Source organism: Ascaphus truei, chromosome 2, assembly GCF_040206685.1.
Source record: "Ascaphus truei isolate aAscTru1 chromosome 2, aAscTru1.hap1, whole genome shotgun sequence".
In the NCBI taxonomy this organism is placed as follows: Eukaryota; Metazoa; Chordata; class Amphibia; order Anura; family Ascaphidae; genus Ascaphus; species Ascaphus truei.
Window position 1 is genome coordinate 315,989,462 of NC_134484.1, and position 24,152 is coordinate 316,013,613.

Here is a 24,152-nt window from a genome sequence, read left to right on the forward strand (position 1 = left end):
AACCATTGAGATTCCCTTATTTCCATATGAGGAGTGAGGAGGCAGCCACAGTATCTTTGTTTTGTGATATTATGCAGGAGCCATAATGGTTCATTCATTACACACCCTTTGCTGAAGGAGTGGCTCAGTGTGTAACAACACTGACTGTAAACAATGACATGTCGGCTGCTTGTAACCTTGGGCAAGTCACTTTATCTCCCTGTGCCCAACTCTTGCACCAAAATAGATTGATTGTGAGCTCTATGGGGGAAGGGACTGTGTCTGTAAAATGCGGTGTACTCTGTCGCTATACAAGAAAACAATATTATTATTTCTTCCTGCTAACCCCTTCTTGGTTACATCTGTATAGTCGTAAGTGTAAATCTGACTATATAACCGTGATAAAACCATTTATGTTGTCGTCCAAGCAAAAAAAAAAAATATTTATACTTTTAAGCAAAGTACAGTACTACTTAAGTATAAAGTCAAAAGTGACTGCTAAGTATAAATACTCGTCTAAATTGGCAAAGCAGCTGCTTAGACCAAAGGGCGCTGATGAACTATTACAAAAGCTACTCCCTATGACCTTGTTTGGAAACTGACATATTGGTTCTAATTTGGGGAAAGGCTAGAAATGTCTTGAAGAACAGGTGCAACAAATGCAAGACAACAGTCTGCCGTATACTGTACAATTACTTCCTTGTCTCTGAAATAAGTATAATTTATTTTTTTCTTTAGTTTTAAGAGGTAATATAGTATATGACTTGGGCAAATATATATATATATATATATATATATATATATATATATATATATATATATATACACAACAAAAAAAACAGCTTTATCAATCTGTGTTTCTTTCACATTTACTATATGAAATTGCATTCAATGTGTAAATGCATAACAGACAAGTTCAGAAAATGTTCCGTTACAAAAAATAATCCAAAGTGTGAATAACAAAAAGTTGCATTATGTTTTATGCTACAAATAGGTTGCCTTTGTTTATGTGGTTCAGGTGTACGGTGGAAAACACACTATTGTAACAGAGCACCATATGTTCCCACAACACTTTTTGTACAATTGTAAAAAAATATTTAAATGCCAACTACTTACAGTACTAGTATATTGCATATGGTCACGGTCTATATTGAAATGGATGTCAAAAAGCATAAAGCCCTTGAGCTCTCCGACCTTATTCCCAAAATGATTAATAAAAGATCAAGGAAATACATTATAACAATCGACATTATACTGTAACCTCCTGCTGTCCGACCTTCCTGCCTCTCACCTGTCCCCCCTACAATCTATCCTAAACGCTGCTGGCAGAATCACTCTACTCTTTCTAAAATCTGTCTCCGCGTCTCCCCTGCTGAAATCCCTCTCCAGGCTTCCTATAAAATCCGGCATCTCACACTCAATTCTCCTCCTCACTTTTAAAGCTTTTCACTCTTCTGCCGCTCCTTACATCTCAGCCCTAATTTCTCGCTATGCACCATCCCGATTTGCGTTCCGCTCAAGGATGTCTTCTCTCTAACCCCTTTGTATCTAAAGCCCTCTCCCACCTTAAAACGTCTCACTGACTACCCCACACCTCTGGACTATCACCCTCTCTATCAACCTGTAAGACCCAACTTAAAACACACCTGGTAAATAGGTGTAATAATGAACATAATAAAACACACAGCATCAGTCCATTTATTCTGTTTGCAGCACATTGTAGGGTCATGTGTATGTTTACCTGAGTGGCTTTGTTTACATTATATGATTCTTTTCTCAGCCAGTTAGGTATTTATGCTGTGTGTTTTATTATGTTCATTATTACACCTATTTACCATGCCTGTCATGTTCATGTCATTCTATGCAGTATTTAAAGTAGATATTTCTCTTTTTGCTGCTTCATTAGCAGGTATTTGAGGTAAAACCATTTTTTCATGTGGTCTGGTTTGTTTAATAATTTTTTCTTAGATCGGCCGATCCCATCTGCATCACTGGGGGAATAATTATTTTCCCCTGGTTCTGCCATGCGAAATTTGAACCTTTATGTTTTGGGTTTTACCAGACCCTCATGTGATTTGGTGTAGAATTTATCACAGTATTTACGCACAGCAACTTACTATGTGGTATTTGTTTGGGTCTGTCTTGTGTGTTTTTTTATTACTCATTGCTAATAAAGTACATTTTTTCTAATTTTTCAACATATATTATTTGAGTGCACCTTTTTGACCCTTCTTTTTCTCTTTTTTTACCATATAATTCTTGTGGGTCGGTAGCACCATTGTAACAAATAAACAAAAGACACCCTGTGGGCAGCACTCGTTGTATGCAAATATGAATTGGTGATAGATTTAAAATTAAAATGCTTTAATAGTATAATTTAAAATAAATGTCAAAATTGTTGATAGAATGGACAACTGACTGTGGTGACAAAATACAAAAAACAGACAAAAATATATACAATACTATAACTGAGGTCTAGGGGTAGAGGTGGAGTACCCACCTAACTGCTAATTAGCAGAGATATACAATAAAGGACTGAATAGTCAACCCCCTAGTTCAGCAATGACAAGGTTAAAAAGCCTGTAAAATGAATACAGGTGACGGAGAACTACCCATGCAAAGGTATATACCAATTGCTATGCACAATAGGTGACAATAAAGTGAAAACTCAATGATGGTAGTTTGATAGTCCACAATGTAATAAAGACTCTGATAGTGGGGAGTACCCTCAGTGAAGGGTTAAAGCAGGCCTAGCTATAGAAAAATAGATTTGATAGGCAATGTGTTATTTAATAGTGTGCACAAGAGCTCACAAAGTGTGGTGCTTGGCTCTGGGGCACGGATCTAGTCCGTATCCAGTTATAGCCCCCTAGTATAAATGTGCCACTTAAACATGCTTAATGATACCTCACAAAATACATTGGTCAGTCAGTGACTATCAATAGCTAGGTGCACAGGAGCTTACAAAATGTATTTTACAGCTCTGGTGCACGGATCTAGTCCGTATCCAGTTATGGCCCCCTAATTCAAATGTGCCACTATAGCAGATAAGTAAACAGACTGTGAAAACATAGTGAGCAAACACATGAATGAGCAGAGGGGAGAGGGAATATATGCAATGCAAAAGTAGTCAGCAGCAATTACATTTACACGTGCTGGGTAAGGTAAGGTAATTGAATATGTACTGCATCTCTGTTGGTTTGGTTAAGCCCTCGTCAGAGCTGATGCCGCGGAGTAGCGCTAACATATGCAGTTGTACCTGCTCAAAATCCTGCTGTCAGGAGATACCTTATAACATACAGTACCTGGTGTCTATTGTATACAGACCTAGTCTCCCTTCACACGCAAGTCGGCACTATACAGTGCCTCTCACCCTCTGCTCGGCATGGAGACGTCAGTACGTGATGACGTCAGTTCTGTAGCCGCCTCCCACCTGACGTACGTTTCGCTGGGGCGCTTTATCAAAGGTGGTGAAGTGAGGAACTACATGCATGGTATATATAGTGTATTAAGTACCAGCTAATGCAGGGCAGCTGAGTCTAACCAATTACTTCTATTACAGGAGGACGGTAGCTGTCGCGGTGCTGAGGAATTGATCAAAGAAGAGACATTTAAAATAATAAAGTGTAGACTGAGTAAACAAACTGAGTGTGGTATTCATTTGTTCAAGAGCTGAATGTAAGTAATGGCATACCTAGAAACACAGGATCGCAGATATTAACACGCTATGCCAATAATGCCAATTATTGGCCAATGCCAATAATGCCAATAATGCCAAGACCTATGTAAAAGGTATGTTATAAGTCAGTGATGTGCAGGAAAGCCCCGGGGGGGGGGGGGGGGGGGGTAAAGTATGGTGATGCTGGCAATCTATATGAAGGGAGAGAATAGGAATCCCTCGTTTATCCCTCTGGGTGCCAAAGTACCCAGTACATAAATCCATTTGGACTCTTTTTGTAAGATTAAGCGGTTCCAATCACCCCCTCTTGGGCTAGGGGGGACGCTCTCAATCCCTGTGAAGCAAAGGTTGGTGATGTCACCACCATGTACCTGATGTATGTGATTAGCGAGGGGGGTATCTAAATGATTCCGTATAGCCCCCAGATGTTCCAAAATACGCTGGCGGAATTCACGGATGGTCTTACCAACATACTTTTTGGTACATTGACAGGTGACTTGGTAGATGACTCCCTTTGTACGACAGTTAATAAACTGCCTGACTTTGAAACTTTTTGTATTGTTCCAATTGAAGAAGTTTTTAGAAAGGGACAGATGTGTACAGGCCTTGCATCCTTGGCATTTAAAGTTCCCCACTGATCTATTAGTTAGCAATGTTGATGTTGTTAATGGTCTCAGATGGCTATGGACCAACTGGTCTTTGAGATTAGGTGCCCGCCTGCTGACCAAAGTTGGTGTAGTTCGCAGGACATCATTAAGATCTGGGTCGTTTAAAAGGACCGGCCAGTGTTTCTTTAATATGGCATTAATCTCTGACCATTGATTGTTGAACGTACCCACAAATCTTATAAGTTTAGATTCAGCGACTGGGGAGCAATGTGTACTCAATAGAGAGGTTCTGTCTGTAAATTTCGCTCTCCGATAAGCTTGTTTTATACATTGTTGGCTGTACCCCCTTTCCCTGAATCGTTCACTCATCTTTTTTGCTTCCTGTTCAAAAGCTGTGATAGTGGAGCAGTTCCTGCGAATCCGCAGAAACTGCCCAACAGGGATACCCTCCTTGAGTCGCCTTGGATGGTGGCTTTCATAACGCAAAAGGCTGTTAGTGGCTGTCTTTTTTCTGTGGATAGTAGTTTCCACTTTGTCACCAGCACCTCTGGAGATTTTAAGGTCAAGGAAAGTAACTTCCTGTGTATCAATTTCATAGGTTAAGTGAAGGTTAAAGGGTCGGTAGCACCACCAGAGGGTAATTATTTATGTTTTAATATTATTATGTTTAAATATATATATATATATATATATATATATATATATATATATATATACATATATATATATATATATATATATATATATCAGAAGTGTTCCAAGCACCATTAGTGGCTTTTATATCATAGCTTATGCACTAATTACGATACTCTTTACTTTATTTAAGTCTGTAGACTATAAATAAATAAAGAGTACATAAATCAGTGAAATAAACTATGATATAACAGCCACTGACGGTGCTTGCAACAAAAAATATGTACACAAGTAGAGATGAAAGTATCCCATATGTAGCACTCAAGTATACTCGGATTTACTAATAATATACAAAAAAATTTACTATGAAAAAAAATCACATGAAATAATGATATAGATATATACAGTGCTTGACAAATCACCCAAAAATCTACTCGCCGAACCAAAAAATCTACTCGTCACCTAGCCCCGCCCCAACCCCGCCTCTAGTCCCCCCTTCCCCCGGTACCTGATCAGCCTCCCGTGGAATTGCAGCCCCAGCTCACTAACGCACACACACACACACACACACACACACACACACACTACAAGGAACGGAACAAACACACACACACACACACAGACACTACAAGAAGCGGAGCCGGGAGTCCCACTCACCAGAGGAAGGTGGGTATCTGGGGCCTGCGGGCGACATCGAGGTCTGCGGGTGACATTGGGGGGGCTGCGGGAACATCGAGGTCTGCGGGTGACATTGGGGGGCCTGCGGGAACATCGAGGTCTGTGGGTGACATTGGGGGGCCTGCGGGGAACATCGAGGGGCCTGCGGGGGCATTGGGGGGGAAATTGAGTATGTGGGGGCATGCGGGGGACATCCTCCCCGATGGGAAATGTGGCCGGAAGGGGACGGGCTGGATCTAGCAGCTAAACTTTGCTAGCGCGCGCGCGCCCCCACCCCACCGGCTGCATCCATGGGGACGGAAGTCAGAGCCCCTGGCAGCGATCGGGGGCAGGGGAGGGGGGAGAGAGAGGCTGACCCAGAGCTGCCAGCCGGCCCTCTTCCCCGCGTCAGACAAATCAGGGAGAGGAATTATTTATTTATTAAAAAAAAAAAAATTTTGGAAAATTTTGGCGCGAGCAGGGTAATTGATAGAGCTGCAGCACGGCTCGCCAGCGGCCTAAATCCACTCGCCATGGGCTAGTGGTTATTATTATTTGTCGAGCACTGGATATATATATATGTAAGGATGTGTTAATACACCGTATATGTGTGCATTTGTACGGCGGGTTCCGCAACGGCAAGTTGGTACAGGGCGCCTCCATGTTGTTGCGCAATGTTGCCGAGGTCACTGGTCCAGAGAAGAGGTTGCGCATGCGCTCTGGAAGCGCGCGAACAACGAGCCAATGAGAAAGGGCTCTGTAATGAACTATAACCCCCGCGAACCCCGGAGGAGTCAGCTGACGCTAGGAGCCAATGGACAGGCTGGGTTTGGAGGGGAGGAGAACAGGAAGCGTGGGGGAGAGGCCACGCTAGCAGAAGCGAGTGGGACAGCCTGAGAGAGGTAGTGCGAGTGCCGGGGGTCCGTGACCCGCCTGCCTAGGCCAGATACTACCCCCAGGTCCATAGGAGTATTCCCCGTGTCACCGTAGGTTGCGGTACTGTAGGGACGCCCGTAGTGGACAGACATTGTCACCTTAGGTAGGCATCAAGCGCACGGAGTTGTGGACGGATACTGCTGTCTGGGCTCAGACGGTGGAGCCGCGCGACATCGGAAGGTCAGGGCCGGATGCGACGGACCCTTTGAGAAGAGGTGCGGTCACCGCCGTGACGGGAGGTACTTTGTAAATAGCAAGTGCACCGACACCGGTCATCAGGCGCTGATCCCGCCTTAGGATTAACTGTGACAGACACTAGCAGTGGCTAGCGGATAGAACATATCCTACATAAGTTTCACAAGGACATACTCTATGAGAGCGTGGCGGAGCCACGGCTGTACAGGACGATATTCCCCTCGGGGTGTGGCCGAGCCACTCTAGTATAAGAGCCAGTTATTATGAGGTGTTATGTGTTATGAGTGATGTCAATGTTATGATATACATATATATATGCATGTTATGTGAACAGTGGGGCACCACAGATAAACACAGTAAAGATTGGTTGCTCTCGCAATGTATGGTATGTTTCTTGCCCAGGGTAAATCTTTCATAATGGGGATCCTGGGTAAGTGGAGGCGCTGCGCTATGTAACTGTGTGTGTATTACCCCAGGCTCCCAGCTAGCGGAGGGTCAGCTCTCCTGAGCCACAGGTGTTAGACAGTCACCCGTAGTCCCTTAGGAAGGTGTTCAGAAAAAGGGCTACATTTGGAGGCGCTGCTGAGAGCTTAGACCTGGGGTGCCCCAATTAATTTTTTTCTCAATTGTGCACGAGCTTTACACATCATGTCTGTGCCCTCACCGCTCGAGGTGCGCAAGTGGGCCCAGCGGCATGAGGTTCCCCTGAACCGTGTTTTCGGCCTGGGGCATGTCCCCGCCGCTATCTCCCTAGGCACTGTGACTGACCATGTCAGGAAACTCCCACTCATGGACACTGCCCGAGTACAAGATCATTTTTACGACCAGGACCAGATGTGGCGCAGGATCTTATACGTCACTGAACGTGATATATGTCCCGAAGCGCTGCCCCGGATACTATTGCTGCCTGAGGCTCCTGGCGTACACTGTCCCATAGTGCAAGTGGACCCCACCGAACCGCTGGCCGCTTCCACCCCACAGAGGGAGTACCTCCCCGCGTTAGGTGCCGTTGCCAGTGGCCTCGACCGCACCCCTGACAGTAGTCTGAACCCTCGATGTTGAAGAGAAGCTTGTGGGGAGCGCAGGTGTCACCATATATATGCAAAGGAAAAATAAATATAGTGTGGTATGTCTATACAGGTACCGCAATCAACACAGGAATCATGAATGGAAACTCACATTCTGCCTGTTGTAATACAGCATTTGAAACAGCAATAGATGCAGTGAATGGATTCAGCACTGTGCAGGGGGGTCTGGCTTTCGGACACTCCCAGATGTCAGCAGGACAACCATGAACAACTTGTGCTTAGACACATAAAAATCGATGCGCAGCATAGGTGTGTGTCATCCCCCTCACTCCCGAAGTTGCGTCGCGTCACTTCCGGTCCGGCCCGTCGCGTCACTTCCGGTTTCGTCGGCGATCGCAGAATGGATCAAAACGGGTTCTGGGGTATGCTGGGCACACGTCTGGACTGCTGCAAGGTTCACTCAACGCGTTTCGCTGACGTGGCAGCTTCGTCAGGAGTCCGATCTCAACCCTCGATGGCCTGCTGCACTGAGCCTGGGCCCTTCATTCACCCCCTCCGCCCTGAGGCCCACGCTGAATAGACTCAGTATGTCAAGATTAGACGCCTACACCTCAGTTGGAGGTAGTCTACAGGACGATGCCTCTATTCCAGCGGTTGCCGCAGCCATTCACCACTCCACCCAGTCCCTCCAGTACCGGAAGTTAAAGGCGTTCTCGGGTGATAAACCCACGCCTCAAGGAGAAGTTGGGATAGAAGAATGGCTGGATCACACGGAACAGGTACTGCCTGAGTGGACCTGCACGGACGCGGTCCGGAGGCAGCGTATCGTTGAGTGTCTGCGACCCCCAGCATCCCACATGGTACACTACTACCGGGACGACCACCCGGATGCTGATGCGGCGGACCTCGTTTACTGGCTGACCAAGGCCTATGGGGCCCCTGTGGATACCTATGCGCTGATGGCAAAATTTCATGCTCTGGCTCAGAAAGAGGGAGAGATGGTGTCCGACTTCCTTAGACGTCTGCATCTGGACCTGTTGGCTATGGTGAGAAAGGGCGTGGTACCGAAGGTGGATGCCGACGGACTGCACACTACCCAGCTGTTGAGGGGGCTCCTGCCCCTGCATCCAGTGTCCGTACGTGTCGGTGGCTGCCTAACGCCCGGACAAGCCTTGACGTTCCATGATCTAATGGACCGTGTCCAAGCGCACGAGACAGTGCTGTTGGGGCGTGACCTAACCCCAGGGAAAAAGGCCTCGCAGGGAAGCAAGGATGTCAAAAAGTCGGAACCGAAAACTGAAGTGTCTGAGAATGGGGATCCTGACACCTATGCCGGGGCAAAGCTCATCGCCCGGGCGAAATTATACCTACCTCAGCCAACTCCAGTGCTATGCTTGCGGGAAGATGGGACACCTTCGGGCCCGCTGTCCCTCCCTACGAAAAACGGCGTCTCGGCCGGCTCAATCGATGCCGTGCACCCCCCAGGACGGCGGCGCCGGAGCCCAGCCTTCCATGAACAATCGAATTGGACCCGCCGCCATCGTTCGGGTAGTCATTGAAGGTATCTACGCCTCGGCATTGATGGACACAGGGTCCCAGGTGACCATAGTGTATCGGCCCTTCTATGATCAACACTTACACCGGTTGCCGTTGTTATCCGCTGATGCCTTACGTTTAAGGGGGTTGAGTCACGAAGATTATCCCATCGATGGAGTAGTGAAGGTACATTTGGACATCCCACAGCTGAACACTGGTAAACATCACCCTATGGAAGTGGAAGCCCTAGTGTGTCCCGAACCTCAAGATCACCCCAGCGCTCCGATAATCCTGGGGACCAACACCGACATGGTGCGCGCGGTGATCCGCATGTACTTGCAAGAAGCGTGCGAGGCCCCGCTGCTAGCCCTCGCTACGTGTCCAGTACTACAAGAGGCTTGCGGTAAAATCGCGACTGAAGAGGAGCATGGGATGCTATATAGTCAAGAGTGGGGACTGACTCAAATTCCCCCCGGAGAAGGAAGGAAGATGATCGCGGCCTGCCATTACCCGGACCGACGCCCGGAGGATCAGTTTTTCTCTTTGGAAAGTGTGACCCAAGATGAACAGCGGCTGGGCTACGAGGTGTTAGCCTCTGTAAAGAAATGGCCGGGGAAAATTCCGAACAGAACCTGGGTGTATGTGCAGAATATCTCCCCGTATCCCATGAGCATTGATCGCCGACAGCCACTGGGTAGAATATACCCCGTAATACCCTAGGAGCAGGCCCCGAAGGGACGGCCAGCGGACACTACCCCTGCTACCGACTCCCCGTTGGATTTTGACTTCGGAGATTCCCCGCTCACGGAAGAATGGAGAGAAAGAATGCAGGCCCAGCTACAAGAACGACGAAGAGTATTCTCCACGAGTGATATGGATGTGGGGTGCAGTCGCAGTGCCCGTCATACCATTCGAATGAATGACGCTACCCCATTCCGAGAACGCTCCCGCCGCCTAGCCCCCTGAGACGTGGAAGAGGTGAGAAGGTTACTAGCCGAAATGGAGGGAGCTGGTATCGTACAAGGATCCCATAGCCCTTTCGCCTCGCCCATCGTGGTAGTCCGTAAGAAGAATGGGACGGTCGGTCTGTGTGTGGATTACAGAACACTGAACAACCCCACGGTTCCCGATCAGTATACGCTGCCACGCATTGAGGACCTTCTGAACGGCTTGACAGGAAGTAAATGGTTCAGTGTGCTTGATTTGAGGTCAGGGTACTACCAAGTGCCAATGGATCTGGAAGACCAGGAGAAGACGGCCTTCATCTGTCCATTAGGGTTCAACCAGTTTACCCGCATGCCACAAGGGATCTGCGGAGCCCCCGCCACCTTCCAGAGGCTGATGGAACGGACCCTGGGAGACATGAACCCGCAAGAATGCCTAGTGTACTTGGATGACATTATAGTGTTCGGGAAGACCTTGGAGGAGCACGAGGAACGATTGATGAAGGTGTTGGATCGACTTCAGAAGGAGGGCCTCAAACTGTCCTTGGACAAATGCAAATTTTGTCGCCCGTCCGTGACCTACGTGGGCCACATTGTGTCCGCTGAAGGGGTGTCCACCGATCCAGGGAAGATAGAGGCTGTAGTGAATTGGCCCAGGCCCCGCAACGTCCAAGAACTGCGATCCTTTTTGGGATTTTGTGGCTATTACCGGCGCTTTGTGGAGGGCTACTCAAGTAAAGCCAAACTCCTGAATAACCTTTTAAAAGTTTATCCTGAGGATACGGACCGGAAAAGGGTCACGGCACAAACGCCTTTTGGAGAAAAGTGGACCCCTGCTTGTGAACAAGCGTTCCTGAAGTTGAAAGCCAGTCTCACCCAGGCCCCAGTACTGGCCTATGCTGATCCTGATCGTGAATACGTGCTACACGTGGATGCCAGTCTTAGCGGACTTGGAGCAGTGCTGCACCAGAAATACGACACCGGGCTCCGCCCCATGGCGTACGCGAGCCGAAGCTTGACCCCCAGTGAACAGAATTATCCTGTCCACAAGCTGGAGTTTTTGGCACTCAAATGGGCGGTGGTGGACAAATTACACGACTACTTGTATGGAGTACAGTTTGAGGTGCGGACTGACAATAACCCAATGACCTACATTAACACGTCCGCCAAATTAGACGCAACCGGACACCGGTGGCTGGCGGCCCTGGCCAACTATAGTTTCAACCTCAAGTATAAACCCGGGCCCACCAACGTGGGGGCCGATGCTCTGTCACGGAGGCCGGGGCTTCAATCCACCACGGATGAGGAAGTATGGGAGGAAATTCCGGGGCCTGGAATACGTGCCCTATGCTCAGTAGCAGCCGTAGTTAACGATCAGGTGGCGTTCTCAGAGCTAAGAGTCGCTGATTCATTAGGGTGCCAATCCCGAGCCATTCCCCGGGCCTACCAAGGTCGAGAAGGAATGAACATCACCGAAGATAAAATCATTTCCTGGAGAGAATTGGTGCAACACCAGATCCAAGACCCAGTAGTGGAACTAGCTCATCAAGCTGTGCAGCAAGAGAACCCCTCTATCCTTAAGCAAGCCCCCAGAGAACTGGTGAAGCTATTGTTGAACGAGTTCGGGAAGTTCGAACTGGACAATTGCCTATTGTACCGGGTAGTTCCATACCACAATCATCCTGACCGGCGACAACTATTCTTGCCTGAACGTCTGAGAAATATGGTTCTCCGGGCCCTTCACGATGATCATGGCCATCTGGGCGTTGACAAGACATTCGGGCTACTTCGGGACCGGTTCTATTGGCCAAGAATGAGAGAGTCAGTGGAAAGGCACTGCCGGAGGTGTACCCGCTGCCTACAGAGGAAAACACTCCCCACAAGCGCGGCTCCCATGGCCCATCTGAAAAGTTCCGGTCCTATGGATTTGGTGTGCATGGATTTTTTGTGTATTGAGCCCGATACCCGAGGCATCGGTAACGTACTAGTGATTACAGACCACTATACAAGGTACGCACAAGCGTTCCCTACCAAAGATCAACGGGCGGTGACCGTGGCCAGAGTCTTATGGGAAAAATACTTCATTCATTATGGATTACCGAACCGACTCCACTCTGATCAAGGCAGAGATTTCGAGAGTACTCTCATTAAGGAACTGCTAAAGTTGCTAAACATAGCTAAGTCACGGACCACCCCGTACCACCCAGAGGGGGATGCTATGCCCGAACGGTTCAACCGCACACTGCTGGACATGTTGGGGACCATAAAAGGCTCCCAGAAAACAGAATGGAGCAAGCATGTAGAGACGTTGGTACATGCTTATAACTGTACCCGACATGAGTCTACCGGGTATACGCCGTACTTCCTAATGTTCGGGAGAGAAGCCCGATTACCTGTGGATGTGCGACTGCGGATATCTACTGATGGGGTATCCAACAGAACGCACTTTCGTTATGTACAGAGGTTGCGGGACAGCCTACAGCAGGCCTATAAATTGGCTGAAAGGGCGGCGGCACAACTAAATGCGGGTAACAAGAGACGCTATGACCACAAAGTGCGACATAAGGAAATCCGCCCGGGGGATGCTGTTCTCCTTCGTAATCTAGGCATCCCCGGAAAGCATAAACTGGCTGATCGATGGAGAGAAGGGGTGTATGAGGTAGAGACACAGATGCCTGGCCTCCCGGTATACCGTATTAAGGACTCCGAAGGCCAGGTGAAGGTGTGGCATAGGAATCATCTATTCCCCATACCTCAAGTAGGGGACAACGAATTGGAGGTACCCACTGTATCAATGGATGGAGAAACTGAAAACACAGAGGATGGCCTAGAGACTGTAATAAATGCCACCTCTGAGAATCCTATGGAGGGAACCTCTCAAAGGGGCCTTCCGGCCGCGGGGGCATCTCCCAAAGGAGCTACGGGTAAAGGGCCCCTTGGTCCAACGACAGATACACTGACTCCAATGAGCCAGCCATTAGACCCGCAGAGCCCGTGCTTTGTACCACAGAGAGACTTTGTAGATCCAAGGAACCCCTCAAGGGCAGAAATGGAAAGGCCAGTTGAGACTGGATACTCCTCAGAGGAAGCAGATGAAGAACAACCTCGGCGAAGCCAAAGAACTAGTCAACCTCCAATGAGAATGGCTTACGATCAATTCGGGGCACCCCATTATGAGGCTCAGCAGTGGGCTCGGCATAGAATGCATTCAGTAGTGGTAATGTTCAATGAAATGTGCAATTTAATATAGGACCGAGGGGATGTACTGTGATACGTTATTTGTATATATGTTATGTAGTATAGCCAAGCGGGGACGTTGGATTCTGGGGAAGGGAGAATGTAAGGATGTGTTAATACACCGTATATGTGTGCATTTGTACGGCGGGTTCCGCGACGGCAAGTTGGTACAGGGCGCCGCCATGTTGTTGCGCAATGTTGCCGAGGTCACTGGTCCAGAGAAGATGTAATGTAATGTAATGAACTATAACCCCCGCGAACCCCGGAGGAGTCAGCTGACACTAGGAGCCAATGGACAGGCTGGGTTTGGAGGGGAGGAGAACAGGAAGCGTGGGGGAGAGGCCACGCTAGCAGAAGCGAGTGGGACAGTGCTGAGAGAGGTAGTGCGAGTGCCGGGGGTCCGTGACCCGCTTGCCTAGGCCAGATACTACCCCCAGGTCCATAGGAGTATTCCCCGCGTCACCGTAGGTTGCGGTACTGTAGGGACGCCCGTAGTGGACAGACATTGTCACCTTAGGTAGGCATCAAGCGCACAGAGTTGTGGACGGACACGGCTGTCTGGGCTCAGACGGTGGAGCCGCGCGACATCGGAAGGTCAGGGCCGGATGCGACGGACCCTTTGAGAAGAGGTGCGGTCACCGCCGTGACCGGGAGGTACTTTGTAAACAGCAAGTGCACCGACACCGGTCATCAGGCGCTGATCCCGCCTTAGGATTAACTGTGACAGACACTAGCAAGTGGCTAGCGGATAGAACATATCCTACATAAGTTTCACAAGGACATACTCTATGAGAGCGTGGCGGAGCCACGGCTGTACAGGACGATATTCCCCTCGGGGTGTGGCCGAGCCACTCTAGTATAAGAGCCAGTTATTATGAGGTGTTATGTGTTATGAGTGATGTCAATGTTATGATATACATATATATATGCATGTTATGTGAACAGTGGGGCACCACAGATAAACACAGTAAAAATTGGTTGCTCTCGCAATGTATGGTATGTTTCTTGCCCAGGGTAAATCTTTTATAATGGGGATCCTGGGTAAGTGGAGGCGCTGTGGTATGTAAATGTGTGTGTATTACCCCAGGCTCCCAGCTAGCGGAGGCTCAGCTCTCCTGAGCCACAGGTGTTAGACAGTCACCCGTAGTCCCTTAGGAAGGTGTTCAGAAAAAGGGCTACGTATATATATATATATATATATATATATATATATATATATATATATATATATACATATATAAATATACATATATATATTTTTTTTTTACATATATATATATATATATATATATATCATTATTTCATGTGATTTTTTTTCATAGTAAATTTTTTTGTATATTATTAGTAAATCCGAGTATACTTGAGTGCTACATATGGGATACTTTCATATATATATATATATATATAGATATATTATATACATATCTAGGGCTCGACTAATATATATATATTATATATATACATATATATATATATATATATATATACATATATATAGATATAGATATATTATATACATATATAGGGCTCGACAAATGCGGTCGCCCGGAGTGACTACTGTACATTTGACCTGCTGGAGAGGTGGTGCGGCATGTTGCTGCAGCGGCAGCATATTGCGGGGGCGGGCTGCTGAGTCTACCGGTATTTTCTGCATTGCAATGCCATGCCATGCAAACGGGATTCTCGACGTCAAGGAGATCAGGAGGCGGAGAACAAGAGGCAGCCTCTAAGCAGACTCTGCACTGCAGCTAAAGGCAAGCAGGCATTCTGGGAGTGCTTGGAGCGCACCAGTCCCGCGCCATGGAGAATGGAAGTGGACGCCACCGGAGCCAGGCTTGCGCATGCGCTGCCACGCCCGGCGACGCGAGGCATGTGCAGGATCCCAGAAGTAGTACACAACAGTGATCAGCTGCCTGGACCACACTCAACTCTGCTGCACAGGTGGGCCTCTCCCTTCTCAGCAGTCACCCACCCAGAAACCCACCCACCTAGTCACCCACCCATCCAGTCAGTCAGTCACCCACCCAGTCAGACAGTCACCCACCCAGAAACCCACCCACCTTGTCACCCACCCACCCAGTCAGTCAGTCACCCACCCTGTCACCCAAAGAGGGAGAATCACACCGGGCACAAAATCAGCCGCAGATCCGCTGCTCTCTCTGGATGGAGAGAAATGAGAGGCCAGGAAGGGAAGGGAGGAGCATGACAGACAAACGCTGCCAGCTGGATATCTTATTTACCCTATACAGACATATCTGCGTGCGCACCTTTCGTCAATACCGCAACCTCCTTCATTCTGGTCCCTAACGGAGCGGGAGTGCAGGTAGAAAGGGGAATGGGGACAGATGGGAGGGGGAGGGCAGGGGGAACGGGGAGATCGAACGCGCCATCAATCAGAAGCTATACCAGTGATTCTGCCCGCACTGCAGCTCCTGGCTCTCCTCCCTCCGCTCTCCTCCCCCCTCCTCCCTCCTCCTCAGAGCTCGCTCTAGCCTGCTGCTGTAGAGCGAAACTTTACATGTGAGCTGCAGGGGAGGAGGAGGTGCTCTTCTACTACATTCTTTGCTTGTGTGTGGTGTATGTGAAAGTGTGTGTGTGTGTGTGTGTGTGTGTGTGTGTGTGTGTGTGTGTGTGTGTGTGTGTGTGTGTGTGTGTGTGTGTGTGTGTGTGTGACAGTGTGTGTGTGACAGTGTGTGACTGAGTGTGTGAGAGTGTGTGTGTGTGACTGTGTAACGGATCGGGGGACTCACGCTTCCCAGCGTGTCCCCGTCACCCCAGGTCCCACGGTGGCTAGCCGTCCCGCTTCCCTACTTCCCCACTCTCTCTCCTCCTCCCCGAGCCGTTCCTCCGCGGCACGGTCTGCACGCCCTGGCACGCGTTCAGGGTACCCGCGCAGCTCCCTCACTGAGCGCGTGCGCTCCCGATCGCTTGGCACTCATCGAGGGACATGCGCCCCTCGGCGTGCCTCCGTTACCCCAGCCCTTACCGTACCTGGCTCCACTGCTCCTTCTTCCCCTCTGCTTCTCATGCCGAGCTCCTCCTCCGCGATACATCCCCGACGCCCAGGCACAGCTCGGTGCGCGCGCATAACAATCTTACAGAAGGCGCGCGCACCCACTCTAGTTTGCAGCCGTCCCCATGCACTGGCTCCGCCCCCCGTCAGTTGCAGGCAATTGCCCTGGATTACTTCCCTGTCTCCTCCCCTGCCCTCATGGACCTATCCCTGCAATTACCTAAACAAACCTCTGCTCCACCCCTCACCCCTATTGGCCCTTCTTCCTATATAACCCCACTCTGTCCTCTCAGTCCTTGCTCTACATAGCTTTCCTGTAGCTCCTGTGTATGCAGTGTCTATGCCCAGCTCCCTTGTCTGTTTCAGCTCTGGTTCCTGTCCCTGTCCCTGTTTGGATTCCCTTGATTTGAACTTGATCTCTACTTTGGACTTGACTACGCTGCCTTCTCCTGCCCTTGACCCCTGGCTTTCAGACATCACTACGCTGCTCTCTCCAGCCCCTGAACTCTGGCTCTTGGACATTACCCTCTGACCTCTGGCACCCCGGACTCAGCAAGTATAACGTTTACCCTTACTCCCCAGGCCCGGCAACGCAACTTACCACACTCCGGGCACGCCCTCACTGCTGTGGGTGCGTGTTATACCCTTACCCACCTCAGTACTGGGGACTGGCCAGGTCTGCGGGCATACAGGCATTACAGACTGTATGACTGTGTGAGAGAGTGTGTGACTGTGTGAGAGAGTGTGTGACTGTGTGAGACTGAGTGTGTGTGTGTGTGACTGTGTGTGTGACTGTGTGTGTGTGTGTGTGTGTGTGTGTGTGTGTGTGTGTGTGTGTGTGTGTGTGTGTGTGTGTGTGTGTGTGTGTGTGAGAAAGTGTGAGGAGAGAGAGACTGAGAAGGAGAGAGAGAGAGAGAAGGAGAGAGGGAGCTGCTATACAGTACTGTCCCGCGTATTGTACTGTATTATTTTCACCAAAGTCACAAATCAAATTCCCAAAAATATATCAAAGTCAGTGAAATAAATGTACCTCACCTTCATGCCCTTCCAGTAAAAATACTGTACAGTAGAAGCTATGTCCTCCCCTTCATCCTTCCTACATAATTTTTACATAATTTTCCGTTCATCCATTTGGATCTGCCAGCACTTGTAAGAAAAATCAGCTGACATTAAAGATTTTATTTCAATAAAGCCTACTGTTTTTATTTTGGTTACAAATGCATTATGTACATCAGTTATGCACATATATAATGTTTGCAGTACAGTAAATGCATTGTAAAGTGGAAAAAAGGTAGTGCTTCACTTTAAGTACATTTTCACTTAACATACATGCTCCGGTCCCATTGCGTATGTTAAAGCGGGGTATGCCTGTATATTTTATCTTATATACCCTATTTATCCCTATACCTACACCGAAATAACCTATACTGCTTTCTTCCAGATCTGACTCTCAAGCTTCACATGGGAGACATCAGAATCCCCCCTAACCCAGAAGACAGGTAGGGAACACCTCCCTTCCAATGTATAACATTGCGGGAATGAGGGTACCTGGACATTGATGGACTGCGGATCAGGTAAGATCCCAGGCGGGATTGCTGCTTTAGAAATTGTGAATCGGGGGCATCCGGACACTGGTTAAGGGGTTCAGGAAACTAGTCATTCACATCTGGTTTTTTTTTCTAGATTATTGAGGTAATCTGACATTTTCACACACACACACGTAACTATGTAGCAAGGAGTAATTGTAGAAAAGTATAACTGTAATACAATAAATAAACTGTTATGTCAAAAACTAATGTTGTTATTAGTTCTTATTAGGAATTTATTAAATTTTTTAAATGGGGGCGGGGATAGGGGCGGGTAGCTTTTTTGGTTCGGCGAGTAGATTTTTTAGGTAATTTGTTAAGATATATATATATATATATATAACAGAATAAATGAGTTCTTCAGTATTAGGTGATACCGTTTTTATTTGGACTAACAATTTATGTCATAGGACAAGCTTTCGAGAGTACTCCTCTCTTCCTCCGGTCATAATACTGATTGACAAAGGAATCTATACCCTGTTCATTTATGTAACTGTATTTGTAACCATGTATTATTTGTCAAATTAACTATGCCCAGGACATACTTGAAAACGAGAGGTAACTCTCAATGTATTACTTCCTGGTAAAACATTTTATAAATAAATAAATAATCTATGGCTAAAACAGTGTTTGGGAGAGCAGGATAAAAAAAAACAAAAAAAACAGAGATGTACTGTAGATAAGGTAGGGTGAGAAAGTGTTTGAAGACATGGAAGGATAATGAAACAGTGACAAAGAACGGTATGGAGGGAGAAGGGGATGCTGTGTAGGGGGGGGGGAAGGTGTGGATAAGAAGAGAGGCTGGCAGGACAATTACCCATATCCGCATGAAGTCCTTTTGTTTTGGTGTCAAAGAGTCTTATCATTCTGAGTTCAAATGTTTTCCGTTCTTGGGTGCGTTTAAACATTCTATTGAGGATTTTGATTTTTAAATCATTTATGGAATGATCTGGTTGTGAGAAGTGATGTCCCACAGGTGAGCAGTATCTTCCTTCTTAGTGGTGGAGTATAGAGTGTCTGTCCATATTCATTCTGCCTTGAAGTTTTGGGCTGGTTTCCCCAATGTAGCATCCTTGGTCACATTTTTTGCATTGAATCATATACACTATATTCCTGGATGTGCAGCAGTATGATCCTTTAAAATTGAGTGTTCCATGGTTGTGACTGGCTGTCGGATCTTGGCATATATGTTTGCAGAGTTTGCAACGTGTGTTGTTGCACGGTTTTGTTCCATTATCAGTGTCTTTAAGTTCGTTTTATATATATATATATAAACACATACATACATACGGCACTCCAAGTTACAGAAAACCCCGGTTCCAAAGATATTTCCTGTTGAAATCACAGCTATAACAGACGTTATTACCCCAAGTAATGTGAATTAACGCACAAAATAATACATTAAATAACATGTGCATTATCTCCTTAATCATTGTTTTCAATAGCTCTACTAGTAAATAATGTAGCAGTGTTAACACAACACATAGTCCAGGAGAAATGTTATGACCACTGGGGTCAGCCTAACTCTGGCAGCCAATAGAAAGCCATGGCATCATTACGAGATTACACAGCAGCTTCTGATTGGGTGATCCCTGAGCCATCATTTAAATTGTTTCTTGCAAATACTGTACTGGCAAAAGCAAAAAATCTAATATCTCCCTAATTGCAGGATTCCGATACATTTGGAGCCGCAGTTCAGTGTGACGGTGAGGGTGTAACCAGGCCATCAATAAAGGTATATTATGCCCGGCTGGTTACCTCTGAGCCATATTTGGGTTTTAGAGGATCAACTCTTGAACCTATCTGTCGTACATGAAATGCATATGATTGTATGACAATAAAGAATTTATGTGTGTTTTACCTTTCCAGGAGTGCTAACCAGTGGAGATTGAGAGGCTATGAGTTTCAAGGGGGGGGTTTCCATGCTTCAACACAGACCAGAAAGGTAAATGGGGCATAGGGATATGTGTATCCCGGGTACAGTCAGGGGTCCCTAAGTTAGTGAGGGTCCCCCAGTATATGCCCAGGTTCCCCCGAACCAGTATAGAGGTTCTGGGGGTTACTCCAACCATATGAGGTTGCGAGAGTTTTTATGAAACCTAAATCCTATTTTCACTAACGCAAGGAGATACAGCTCTGGGAATGAACCTATGCGTCTTTTCATTCTACTCTGGGACTTAGAAGAAATATGGTGAAAAATATTTTGTGTTTCATAAATGTGTAATAGCCCAGAAGGCTATGAGGTCTAAGTCAGGTTTGCAGTGTGTGAGGGATATGGCTAGTTGGAATAAAAGTATAGAGCCCCATTCAACCCCTCATAACCAAAAGACTTAGAATAAAAGTGTAAAAGTATATTTTATTAAACTGGTACAGTATGTTTAAAACGTATTATGCTTGTGCACTGTAAAATAAGCTGAGACTTTCAAAGCTGGTATTCTGAGTGAGCCAGATGGCTACCAAACTGTGGTGCCACTGTATCTACTCGGGGTCCGGACTTGAAAGCCACAGATGCTGCCAGAGGTGTGAAGAACATTTGGGCAGGATGGCTAGGTGAAGTACCCACGTCCTGGGATCAATACAAGCCGTTCCGGCTAGTATTCGCCTTCCCAGCCTGGAGGCACCTAACCCAGCGGGTGACTTCTGCATAACAAGTGGCTAAGGTGGCAAACTCACGCATGTCCTTGTTTCGTTCAGAAGATCCGCTTGCCTGAAGCCTGGTTTCAGGACACTGGCAGCCATCTGATTGGCTGGTTGTAAAGTTCCCTCGCTGTAGTATTTTGTGAATGAACGCCAAAATACTATAAGAAACCCTGCAGCCAATCTGGTGTTGAGATTCTCTATGGTTTGAGCGCCAAGACAGCAGCCGCAAATTTGAAATCACCAATAGATGCTCTTGGAGAAATAGACGCAAGACGGCTTCAGAAATTTCAAGGGAAGAAATTTTCTAAGTCCCACTTTTCGGGGCCGAGTTCTGAGAAGAGAACGTAGCGGTCGCGGCTGGAACTACAAGCCGAAAAGAGTACCAGGATGTTTGGTACTATCTCCCAGTCAAGGGATTTTGGCATCTCCGGAAGAGATACAGCGGTGGCGTCAGGAACTTCACACCGATTTGAGTTCCAGGACATCTCGGGCTAAGTCCCTGTCAACTACAAACTTTGTTTTATGGACTGTAGAAGCTAGGAAAGTCTAGTTTTTTCCTTCAGACCCCCAGTAAGTGTGTCTTCCTATTTTATTTTGTAATCCACTGTGTGTACGTCTGTTTCAATTGAATAAATGACAATTTGTTTTATCATTTGGTTTTGCTCAGTGATATGATCCCGGTATAAAGGTGTAAATGACTGGTCTCCCGTGACAATCAGCTCCACAGATTCCCTGGTTCATATAAAGTTAAAAAAATAATTACTTGATTTTGGAAGAGATTGCTGTGGTAAAGTGGTTTTCTACATTATATAGCACTTTGGGCCTTATTCTACATATGCCAAATTGTTTTCGCCAGAAAATCCCTTTAAAGTACATACAGCTGCTATGTTAGTAAGTATAGACTGACCCTCTTCATAGCAGGTTGAAGCATTCCATGAGAAAGTGCAACATGTGCGTGAATCGTGTCGGAGGACATTTTCTGTTCTGAATACCACTTATCTATGTTCTAATAAAACCTTTTACTAGTTTTTCACTACCTGGGTTCCCTGCTTTTTCCTTCGTGGATTTTTTGGATATCATTTGAGTGGCCCGGAACACTGTCACAGTCTGCTGAAGCGCTTTCTTGTTTTGCTCCACACATAACTTAAAATATAAGGTGCAAGGACTGAATGAAGTTATGTGAGCGAAAACAGCAATACTTCCAAGAATGTTTTTAATATATATGTACCAGGGAATGCCATGGTTTAAATGTGTTACTGTACTTTAGGCTCCAGTGACTTAGTTTCTGATATATTAGCATTTTACCCTAGTACAGAAAGAAAATATATTTTTTTCATCCAAAAAGCCATGGATCCCAAAAATATTGCAATGTTCATTTGGCCCATCTGAGTTAAGCTGACCCAGTGGCCATGTTAATTCCAGTGTGCAAGAAATAAAGTCTAAGGGGAAAGCTGTTAACCGCACAGCAAACAGCATCTCGCACTCAATTTTCCTCCTCACTTTTAAAGCTTTAGGCTAAGGCCCCGGTATCTCCGCTGCAACACGCGCCCACGAGATTGGCGGCGTGTGCAGCCGATTACCTGGTCTGCAGCTCACTGCAGGAAGAGACCGGGGGGGGCGTGGCGGGGGAGTGACAGGGGCGCGGCCATGACGTCACCCGGCAGGTTCGCCCTCATTGGCTGAACCGCCGGGGGGCGTGCCGTATCACTCGACGCGAGTCCTGCTCTCAATTCTATTGAGAGCAAGAGCAGCTCTCGCCCCAGCGCTGCGGGCCCCCCTCGCAGCGGGCTCGGCGCCATTGAGGGGAGGGCTCTCGTCCGTGCAGCATCCGCCACAGCGGACGCTGTAGTAGGCAGCGGGGTCAAGGCCTTACACTCTTCTGCCCCTCCTTACATCTCAGCCCTAATTTCTCGCTATGCAACATCCCGACTCTTGCGTTCTTCTCAAGGATGTCTTCCTTCTACCCCCTTTGTATCTAAAGCCCTCTACCGCCTTAAACCTTTTCACTGACTGCCCTGCACCTCTGGAATGCCCTTCCCCTCAATACCCTAGTAGCACCCTCTCTATCCACCCTTAAGACCCACCTTAAGACACACTTGCTTAAAGAAGCATATGAATAGCACTGTGGATATTCTGAACACATGATACATAAAGCTTTGCCCCCTGCAGACGCACTTACCAGAATTCCCTCCTACTACTGTATGTTCTCCCTACCTACCAATTAGATTGTAAGTTCCTCGGAGCAGGGACTCCTCTTCCTTAATGTTACTTTTATGTCTGAAGCACTTATTCCCATGACCTGTTATTTATATTATTTGTTATTTACAGTGGTTGACAAATCACCAAAAAATCTACTCGCCACACAAAAAAATCTACTCGCCACCTAGTACTAAACGTGTGCTGCTTGGGCCAATATTTACTCGCCCGGGGGTTAAATCCACTCGCCCGGGGCGAGCAAATGTATAGGTTTGTCAAACACTGGTTATTTATATGATTACCATGTGTATTACTACTGTGAAGCACTACTGTATGTACATTAATGGCGCTATATAAATAAAGACATACAATACAATACAATACAACAGTAGGATCCCCAAATCTAAAAATATTGATGTGGTTAAGCTTCAATTACTGCTTTAAGAATGAAAAGACTTTCACAGAAACAAAAAATATATATTATCCCAACACAGTTTTGTAACACGGCATTAATATGGGTATCAGGTGGTGTAAAGTCTCATCACATAAAACTAGTGCCTTACACAATAATGTACTATAGTGGCTGAGCTTTAACTCATTATTCTATCATTTTTGCACGCTTCTTATCAGATAAGAGGTAACTGGCAGCTGCACTAAAGGAATACTATCTGAAACAGGCACCAAACCAAAAATTCCCTCTCCTATTGCGATTCAACAGAAACCCTTGTTGTGACTGTACGAGGGCTAGGCTTGGAAGCTGATCACCAAAGAGGTCACTTTGACACAGCAAAGCCCATTTTGCTATGGCATAAAGAGCTCAGCTCTCTAGCCGAACTGTTACCTGGGAAACATGTACAAAAAAACACACACAAGTATCCCAAGGGCAAGCAATCTGACTGCAGCAAACGGAGGGGGAAAAAACACCATTGCACAGGACAGTAATCATACACGAGCTTTGAATTTGCAAATAAAAGAGGACATCCCAGAACTAAGAAAGAAATAATATAATTGATGCATATGTAATTATATACTTATTTTACATTGTTTTAAAGAATATTGAAATAAAAAACTAAAAACATGCATTAAATATTTTTTTATGGCTTACTTTCATTTGCTTTTGTTTGTTTCATTTTGTATATGAAATAAAAATGTGGTATAAATAGACTAAAAGGTAAAATGGCACACGTGTTAGAATTACCACAAAAAGAGGGCTCTGGCTAATTTTTAGTAAGGCTGTCTCGTTTTATTTTCATGTCCTAAACCTCTGGCACAAAATACGTCTTAC

General features: G+C 46.7%; 1 protein-coding gene across 1 annotated transcript in view; it reads right to left on the reverse strand.

The window, feature by feature from the left end:
* COBL (cordon-bleu WH2 repeat protein) overlaps positions 1-24,152 on the reverse strand; it is a 431,588-nt gene that overhangs the window by 402,155 nt on the left and 5,281 nt on the right. The window lies entirely within an intron of this gene.